Source organism: Bubalus bubalis, chromosome 7 (genome assembly GCF_019923935.1).
Source record: "Bubalus bubalis isolate 160015118507 breed Murrah chromosome 7, NDDB_SH_1, whole genome shotgun sequence".
NCBI lineage: Eukaryota > Metazoa > Chordata > Mammalia > Artiodactyla > Bovidae > Bubalus > Bubalus bubalis.
Genome location: NC_059163.1, coordinates 6,706,261 through 6,716,714, shown reverse-complemented (window position 1 = coordinate 6,716,714; position 10,454 = coordinate 6,706,261). Strand labels below are relative to the sequence as shown.

Genomic DNA, 10,454 nt, shown 5'->3' with positions numbered 1-10,454 from the left:
TCAGTATTCTTGCCTAAAGAATTCCATAGACACAGTCCATGGGCTCGCAAAGAGTCGGATACGACTGAGTGGCTAACACGTTCCCTTGTAACTGGTGCTTTACTTGCCTGTGAAACCACGTGGCTTTTTTCCTCCTGCTGACCCAGGCAGGAGACTCGGGGAGAAGCACTAGAGCAGTGGCACCCTCTCTTTCACCTCACTCTAGTCAGGCTCCTCTAAACCCTCAAGACCCTGATTTGGGGCTCTGTTCGGTCTTGGTTTAGCAAAGATTCTTGCTGAACCAGAATCCTGCTGGGTTCGATCAGCCAAAGTCCACCATCCTTGATGGACGGTGACGTTTCTCATGCCCCACCTGCATATGTTAGCACCCTTCCCTGTGAAGGGGAGGAGAATAAGTCACCCCATAAGACGCCTCTTTGGCCAAAGGATTGCTTTGCACCAACTGTTTTTAAGAAAGAGCAGATACTTAAACTCTGAAAACTTAGGATCGGTTTCCCTTTGGTAAGGGAAATTTATGTTTATAAAGTGAATCTCCATTTGTAAGGGTGTCCACCTCTCTGCACCAGGAAGGCACTAGGTATACCTTGGTTTAAGAGGAAAAGGATTAAAAATTTTAAAAAAAAAAAAAAAGAAGAGGTTTAATACCATCAGGAATATTTGCTATTTGTTCCAGCTGTAACCTGATAATAAGATATTTGAAAGAATTTTTTTTAACGGTTCTATGGTCAGACCTTGGCCACCTTCGAAGCTGGTATGCTGAGGCTGATCGGAGCTATTTTTTAAAGGTCTTGCAGTCCTGTTGTGTTTCATGATGCTCCTCCCATGGGAAGCTCTCAGTTGCCAGAAATCCCCTTCTTAAATTTCTAATTATGCTCCGTCAGCTCTGGCCATTCCCTGTCAGCACGATTTTGCTGAGGATGATTTGGAACTTCCTTGGCTTCTTCGAGAAACAGAAGTGCTCCCCAAAGTGGCTCTGGTAAACTCGTTCCTCCTCGTGACACTTTCTGTCTTCCATCCACCCCCTGGAGTCCTTTGATGCGTGTCTGCTCAAGTGAGGCAGCAGAGAGAGGGGCACCCTGAGCAGCGGGGATCTGTCCTCTAAGATGAAGGTACTGGTGGCAGCCAAGAGGAGCAAGTCCTGCTTGGATGGAAGATAAAGTGAAGTGAAGTGAAGTCACTCAGTTGGGTCCAACTCTTTGTGACCCCACGGACGGTAGCCTACCAGGCTCCTGTGTCCATGGGATTTTCCAGGCAAGAGTACTGGAGTGGGTTGCCATTTCCCACCTATTTCTCACTCTTGAGGTCAAGGAGACTCTCACACTACATGTGCACAGAAAGGCTTCTCAGAGCTCAGAGAAGAGAGGGGCACCAGACCATAATATGTTCTGTCAACTTCCCAGAAACCCTTGCTGTGGAATCCATCTTGGCTAAGAGATCCACATGCACATGGTGCGGAGGGCCCTGAGTTAGACCAAATACGGACTCGGAGACCAACAAAGCAAGATGACTGGCCAGAGGAAGCCAGGAAGAACTGCCCCCATATAAATGATTTAAATTTCCTCAAAGCCTTGACTCTCACTAAGCCTGGCCCTGTGTGTCTATCCGCATGTACTTTTCTGCTCCTAATAAACACTTAGACTTCCCTGTAGCTCAAATGGTAAAGAATCTGCCTGCCATGCAGGAGACCAGGGTTCGATTCCTGGCTTGGAAAGTTCCCAATGGCAATCCACTCCGGAATTCTTGCCTGGAGAATTCCATGGACAGGGAACCTGGTGGGCTACAGTCTGTGGGGTCGCAAAGAGTCAGACACGACTGAACGACAAACACACACACAAAATAAACACTTGTTTCACTACTTTCTATTCCTTCGTTGATATTTCTTTCTCCCAGCAGATGAGCCAGGGCGTTATCACCAGTCACTGGTCCTCAGGTCTAGTGGATTTGGTACTCTCGCTGCTGAGACCCTGGTGGGGTCTTCCTTGGGGGCTCAGACAGTAAAGTGTCTGCCTACAATGCAGGAGACCTCGGTTCAATCCCTGGGTTGGGAAGATCTCCTGGAGAAGAAACTGGCAACCCACTCCAGTATTCTTGTCTGGAGAAACCCATGGACGGAGAAGCCTGGTGGGCTACAGTCTATAGGATCGCAAAGAGACATGACTGAGCGACTTCATTTTCTTTCTTTCTTTTCTTCCTGCTAAGACCTGGTGTCAATCTCTGGGTGGGGATCTGAGATCCTGCTTCAAGCTGCCACAGACTGAGATTGCCTGAGATCACAAGCTCCCCCACTCTTCTGTCCATCCTTCCCAGACTTCTCATTTTCCAGCCCTCCAGCTCCCACAGTCACTTGAACTTTGGGCCCCCATTCTCCACTGGGGGCTTTCCAGGGACTCAGGAACCCCCAAAGCAGCTACCTGAGGCTGAAAAGGAAAAAGGAGTTATTTGGAAGCAAAGTGAATGAAACATCTTAGAAGTCAAAAGCTCATGCTCGGCTTAGTAACTTGCCTTGCTTGAGAAAATGGGACCTGGAATCTCCTAAAGAAACCCCTGACCTCCTAGACAATCATGCCTCGTTTCCATGTCACCTCTTCTAATATTGTTTAAAGCTTCCTTCTGCCAAAAATTTCTAGGGAAGAGCACTCCATGGCTTGTGAGATGCTGTAGTCCCCCAATCCATGGATTGTCTTCCCTTGAGTAAAGGACATCAAAACCCTTACTAAAGTGTTTTTAAAAGAATTTTATTAGAGTCTAGTTTATTTACATTGTTGTAGTTTCAGGTGTACAGTATATATATCTCCACGCTTTTTTACATTGTTCTGCCATTTAGGCCATTACAGAGTAGAGGTCCCTGTGCTATACAGTAGGTCCTGATTAGTTATGTATTTTGTATATAGTAGTGTGTATATGTCAATCCTAGAGCTTCCCCGGTGGCTTGGGGGTAAAGGATCTGCCTGCCAGTGCAGGAGATGCAGGTTCAATCCCTGGGTTAGGAAGATCCCCTGGAGAAGGAAATGATAACCCACTCCAAGTATTCTTGCCTGGGAGATCTCATGGACAGAGGAGCCTGGTGGTCTATATTCTATGGGGTCTGACAAATTCAGCAAGAGTCTGACACGATTTAGCAACTAACCAACAAGAACAACAGCATATATGAGTCCTAATCTCCCAGTTTACTCCTCCCCCACCTGGTAACCATAAGCTTGTTTTCCTTTTTTTTTTCCAAATGTCTCAAAGTTTATTAAGATCCTCTATAAACATATTTGTTTGCTACTGAAAATTAAAACAGCACATCAAAAATCTTTATTATAATTCAGCACACTGCTCTAACAGTGCTCCGGACAACCCACCCCATTTTCTTTATATTCTCTCCACAAGTTTGTTTGTTTAATTTGTTTCAAATTCTTGATGTTGGGTTTCATCTTACAGGGAGCTTCAGGCTTATGAAACAGGCATTACCTGAGACTTAATAGTACTTCTTTGCGTCAAATCAAAGTGGAACTAAAGTATATTCAAACCATTTCAAGTGCAAGCTACATAGATTCCTCATAAGTTAACTGTGTGTGAAAAAGTGTTAGTCGATCACTCTTGTCCAACTCTTTGTGATGCCATAGACTGTAGCCCGCCAGGCTCCTCTGTCCATAGTATTCTCCAGGTAAGAATACTGGAGTCGGTTGCCATGCCCTCCTTCACGGGATCTTCCCAAGCCAGGAATCAAACCCACATCTCTTATGTCTTCTGCATTGGCAGCCAGGTTCTCTACCACTGGGAAGCCCTTTCTGTTTTCTAACTGTTGACTAAAAAAAATGTAGAATTTGAGAGTATGAATTAAGTTTTGTTTGGGGCAAAATGAGGACTGCAGCCTGAGAGGCAGCATCTCAGATAGCTCTGAGAGACTTCTCCAAAGCGGCAGTAGCAGAAAGTCAATATATAAGGTTTTGGTGAAGGGGGAGTTCAATACCATGAAGCACTCATTTTACAAAAGGTTTTGTTAGGATCTGATGTCACCATGAAGGGATTGAGTGCTTCTCTAGATATGAGGAGAGGAGAAAGTGCTGCACTCAGTATGCCAGCAAATTTGGAAAACTCAGCAGTGGCCACAGGACTAGAAAAGGTCAGTTTTCATTCCAATCCCAAAGAAAGGCAATGCCAAAGAATGCTCAAACTAACACACAATTGCACTCATCTCACATGCTAGTAAAGTAATGCTCAAAATTCTCCAAGCCAGGCTTCAGCAATATGTGAACCGTGAACTTCCTGGTGTTCAAGCTGGTTTTAGAAAAGGCAGAGGAACCAGAGATCAAATTGCCAACATCTGCTGGATCATGGAAAAAGCAAGAGAGTTCCAGAAAAGCATCTATTTCTGCTTTATTGACTATGCTTAAAGGCTTTGACTGTGTGGATCATAACAAACTGTGGAAAATACTGAAAGAGATGGGAATACCAGACCACCTGATCTGCCTCCTGAGAAATCTGTATGCAGGTCAGGAAGCAACAGTTAGAACTGGACATGGAACAACAGACTGGTTCCAATGAGGAAAGGAGTATATCAAAGCTGTATATTGTCACCCTGCTTATTCAACTTATATGCAAAGTACATCATGAGAAACGCTGGGCTGGATGAATCACAAGCTGGAATCAAGATTGCTGGGAGAAATATCAATAACCTCAGATACGCAGATGACACCATCCTTATGGCAGAAAGTGAAGAAAAACTAAAGAGCCTCTTGATGAAAGTGAAAGAGGAGAGTGAAAAATTTGGCCTAAAACTCAACATTCAGAAAACGAAGATCATGGCATCTGGTCCCATCACTTCTTGTTAAATAGGTGGGGAAACAGTGGAAACAGTGACAGACTTTATTTTTTGGGGCTCCAAAATCACTGCAGATGGGGATTGCAATCATAAAATTAAAAGACGCTTACTCCTTGGAAGCAAAGTTATGACCAACCTAGATAGCATATTCAAAAGCAGAGACATTACTTTGCCAACAACCGTCCATCTAGTCTCCACTAGTCATGTATGGATATAAGAGTTGGACTAGGAAGAAAGCTGAGTGCCGAAGAATTGATGCTTTTGAACTCTGGTGTTGGAGAAGACTCTTGACAGTCCCTTGAACTGCAAGGAGATCAAACCAGTTCATCCTAAAGGAAATCAGTCCTGAATATTCATTGGAAGGACTGATGCTGAAGCTGAAACTCTAATACTTTGGCCACCTGATGTGAAGAGCTGACTCATTATAAAAGACCCTAATGCTGGGAATGATTGAAGGCGAGGGGAGAAGGGGACAACAGAGGATGAAATGGTTGGATGGTATCACTGACTCGATGGACATGAGTTTGAGGAAGCTCTGGTAGTTGGTGATGGACAGCGAAGACTGGCATGCTGCAGTCCATGGGGTTGCAAAGAGTCAGACACGACTGAGCAACTGAACAGAACTGTTCTTTCATAAATCAGTGACTTTTGTATCATCATATCTGCCTCATGTACCTGTCCAAATTTTTAGAATGAAAGCTGTAAGATCTCCATGTCTGTCTTTGCTTAAGGATGTCTTTGGATGTATGTTAGAAATGCATGGGTTTTTTGTTACCTCCAGATGATATTGCTGGTTCTTTAATGTTTTGTTTTCCAGATTTAAGAAAACATTTTTTCTTTTCTCTTAAGCTGGTGGTCATTTTCCACCCACTGACCTCCACTTTGTGCCTTAACTCTAAGCCCCCACTTGCCCATGCTCTGTTCAGTTTGGAGTCAACTCTATACCAAGGTCCCTATTATAACAGTTTCTGATTAAAATTTGCCTTCACCATTTTAACTTCTGTTACATTAACTTGGTAAATTGTATCTTTGTAAAAAGAAACAGGAAGTAGAAAAGGGGTTGCCAGGGGTTAGAGGGAGGGAAAAAACAGGAAGAGGTTGGTGAAAGGGTACACATTTTCAGTTTTAGGAGGACTACAGTCTGAGGTGACTATAGTTGAGAACACTATATTGAATAATTAAAATTTACTAAGAGAGTAGAACTTTAATGTTCTCACTAGGGAAAAAGTAAATTTGTGAGGTAATGGTATGTTAATTAACAAACACAATGAGGGGAATCCCTTTACAATGCATAGAAGTGAAGTTTCTCAGTCATGTCTGACTCTTTGTGACCCCATGGACCGTAGCCTACCAGGCTCCTCCGTCCATGGGATTTTCCAGGCAAGAATAGTGGAGAAGGAAATCCCAACCCAGGGATGGAACCCAGGTCTCCAGCATTGTAGGCAGACGCTTTACCGTCTGAGCCACCAGGGAAGTCGCTCAATGCATAGGTATATCAAATTATCACTTTAAATAAGCAACAATTTATCAATTATGCCTTAGCTGCTGCTGCTAAGTCGCTTCAGTTGTGTCCGACTCTTTGCGACCCTATAGACGGCAGCCCACGAGGCTCCCCCGTCCCTGGGATTCTCCAGACAAGAACACTGGAGTGGGTTGCCATTTCCTTCTCCAGTGCATGAAAGTGAAAAGTGAAAGTGAAGTCACTCAGTTGTGTCTGACTCTTAGCGACCCCATGGACTGCAGCCTTCCAGGCCCCTCTGTCCATGGGATTTTCCAGGCAAGAGTACTGGAGTGGGGTGCCATTGCATTCTCCTGTGCCTTAATATAGCTGAAAACAAAATCCCAGGAGAATCTTGCCAACGGAGAAGGCACTGACTCAAATCTGCGCACCAAGCCTTGCCCTTGTTTGCTGTGTTTTCCCTGACAATCTCCCAGAACTATCTCCTCCACACCTTTCCCTGTTCAGGTGGAATTTAATCCTGAATGCCTAATCCCCTCAGGGAGTTTCTCAACCTTCCCCTGTGCATCTCTCAAGTGTCCATGAGGTATGTGTTGTGTGAGTGCTAAGTCGCTCAGTCATGTCCCACCCTTTGTGACCCTATGGACTATAGCTCGCCAGGCTCCTCTGTCCATGGGATTGTCCAGGCAAGGATTTTTGGAGTGGGTAGCTCTTCCCTTCTCCAGGGGATCTTCCTGACCCAGGGACTGAACCCATATCTGCTGTGTCTCCTGCATTGGTAGACAGATTCTTAAGCTCTGAGCCTCCTGGGAAGCAGTACCTGAGGTATAGATGTTAATAAATCTGCCTTTTTTTTTTTTTTTTTCCTGTGTCTTTTGTTACAGGGCCTCCAGTCAAGAACTTAAAGGTGTTCTTGTTTTTCCCTCTCTGCACCTGTCTTTAGCAATGCAGAGGAGGAAAAGCTCCCTAAAGTCAGTTTAGCCAGAATGCCTCCTATTCTTGATGTCCTCTGTCGGTCATTCCCCACCCACGGACCTCCGCTTTATGCCTTGATTAGAAGTCCCCACTTGCCGATGCTCTGTTCAGTTTGGAGTCAGCTCTATACCAAGGTCTCTTTTCCCCCTATTATAATAGCTCCTGCTTAAAATTTGCCATCCCTATTTTAACTTCTGTCTGCTTCTGGTTTTCTCTGAACTCAGTAACATCTGCAAGTACTCACTCTCCTTCTCCCCAAGATTCACTGGCAATCTCTTTTTTTCTCCTGAGTTTATTCATTTAACTCTGTTTATTTCTGACTGAGCCACTTCCCTTCACTTACTGAGGAAATATTTTCTTTTCAAAAGTTTTTTTTTGCCTGGTGGGCCAGGAGGCCTCCGCCCCTGCACGTGCTACAGGCTGTCGACCGAGGCCAGCTCTCGCCTGCCACGGAGGGTGGGCCTTTTAAGAACAGTCTTTCTTTTCCCCTGGTCCTCCTCGCGAACTAGAGCAGCTTCCTGCAGCCCTCGCTGGGGGGCCGCACCTCTGCCAAATCCCTTCTTCGGGTTCGAGAACTTGTCCTGGACAATTGCAAATCAAATGATGGGAAAATTGAGGGCTTAAGAGCTGAATTTGTGAACTTAGAGTTCCTCAGTTTAATAAATGTAGGCTTGATTTCAGTTTCAAATCTTCCCAAACTACTTAAATTGACAAAGCTTGAGCTCAGTGACAATAGAATCTGTGGAGGTCTGGATATGTTAGCAGAAAAACTTCCAGATCTTACACATCTAAACTTAAGTGGAAATAAACTGAAAGATATCAGCACCCTGGAACCTTTGAAAAAGTTGGAATGTCTGAAGAGCCTGGATCTGTTTAACTGTGAGGTTACTAACCTGAATGACTACCAAGAGAGTGTCTTCAAGCTCCTGCCCCAGCTGACCTATCTGGATGGTTATGACCGAGAGGATCGTGAAGCCCCAGGTTCAGATGCCGAGATGGATGGTGTGGATAAAGAAGAGGATGGTGAAGAAGGAGAAGATGAGGATAAGGAGGGATGAAGATGGTGAGGAAGAAGAGTTTGATGATAAAGAGGATGACAATGAAGACAAAGATGTAGAAGGGGAGGAGGATGAAGATGAAGTCAGTGGGGAGGAAGAAGAATTTGGACATGATGGAGAAGTTGATGAAGATGATGAAGATGAGGATGAAGACAAAGATGAAGATGAAGAAGAGGAAGAAAGCGGGAAAGGTGAAAAGAGGAAGAGAGAAACAGATGATGAAGGAGAAGATGATTAATAAGACCCCAATAACCTGCCAAAAAAGAACTGTTCAGTATTGGTTGGACTGCTGACATGGATTTGGTAGCTTTTTTTTTAAAGGAAAAAAAGAAAAAAGGTAGCTGTGATAGAAACCCCAGGACACCCACCCACCCAGAGAGCCAAAGAATAGTTCCTGTGACATTCCACCTTCCTCCATTTAGTCCCTCTTGGAAATCCACCACCAAGCTTGGGGACTTCACCCCAACAAAATTGTAAGCGTTTGTTAGGTTTTTGTGTAAGACTTGCTGTAGCATAGATAGCTGTGATTGGCGAGTCAACTGTCCGTGGCTACCAGTTACACCAAGACTGTAACAGCATTTTTACTTTCTGTACAACAAAGAAGCTTTGTAAATAAAATCTTAACATTTTGGGTCTAAAAAAAAAAAAGTTTTTTTTTTTTTATTGGGGTATAGTTGATTTATAAGATTGTGTTTGTTTCAAGTGTAAATGGAAAGTGAATAAGTTATACAAATACATATATCCAGGGCTTCCCTGGTGGCTCAGTGGTCAAGAATTCACGTGCCAAAGCAGGAGTCCCAGGTTTGATTCCTGGGTGGGGAAGATCCCTTGGAGGAGGAAATGGCTACCCACTCTAATATTCCTGCCTGGAAATCCCATCCACAGAGGAGCTTGGCAGGCCACAGTCCATGGGGTTACAAAAGAGTCGGACACAACTTAGCGACTAAACAACAACAATAATACATATATCCACTCTTGTTTGGATTCTTTCCCAATATAGGTCATTATAGAGTATCAAATAGAGTCCCCCATGCTATATAGCAGGTCCGTATGTACAGCAGTGTGCATATATCATTTCCAATCTCCTAATTTATCTCTCCTGCCTTCCTTTCCCCCCTGGTAACCATATGTTTGTTTTCTACATCTCTGATTCTATTTGTACTTTTTTTTTTTTTAGATTTCACAAATAATATTTTCTATTCAGAAGGAAAAAAAGCAATGCTTCATAGGGAAGGTTATGTTGGTCCAGGAGAGGGAGGAGTGTTGAATAGACTAAAAAATACACAGACACGATGCTCCCCATTTCCTTTGTCATATTGTGCTTATGTCCTTGCTTCTCTCTTCTCATCACAACACAGAAAATCTATAACTGTTCATTTTTGACAGATCATCCCAGTTCATCTCTTACAAGAGCTCATGGCAATGGGGAAGGGTGGCTTGTGCAAGACCAGAAGGTGAATTGCTGCTAGTTTATAAATGTGCTAAAAAGCTTCAGTTCTGTCCTTAGAGAAAGTGAAAGTGTTAGTCACTCAGTCGTGTCTGACTCTGTGATCCCACAGATGGTAGCCCACCAGACTCCTTTGTCCATGGGACTGTAGCCCACCAGGCTCCCCTGTCCATGGGAATCTCCAGGCAAGAATACTGGAGTGGGTTGCCATTTCCTTCTCCAGGGAATCATCCCAACCCAGGGGTTGAACCTGGGTCTCCTGCATTGCAGGCAGATTCTTTACCATCTGAGCCTTAGAGAAGTGGGGAACTATTGAAGGTTAGAAAACTCGGAGAAGGGAGACAGATGATTAGATCTGTGCTCTGGTCATTAATTCACTCAACAAATATTGTGTATCTATAACTTTCAGACACTATGTGCTATGATTACTTCAGGGAGCAGACGAAAATCCATGCATTCTTGGAGTGCCCTTCTAGTAGGTGGGGGAGATAAACAATAAGTAGCTTTTATAAAGAAGTAAACAGTATTTTGGAAGGTGATATATGCTATTAAGAAAAATATATGGCAGGATTTCCTTTGTGGTACAATGGGTAAGAATCCACTTGCCAATGCAGGAGTCAAGGGTTCAATCCCCAGTCTAGGAAGATTGCCCGTGCCGCTGAGCAACTAAACCTGTGTGTCACGACTGTCAAGCCTGTGCTCTAGAGC

The 10,454-nt window shown here is 44.1% G+C and overlaps 1 pseudogene; it reads left to right on the top strand.

Moving 5' to 3' along the window:
• Nucleotides 1-1,103: 1,103 nt before the first annotated feature.
• On the top strand, nt 1,104-8,556 carry LOC102406145 (annotated as a pseudogene).
• The last annotated feature ends 1,898 nt before the right edge of the window (nt 8,557-10,454 follow it).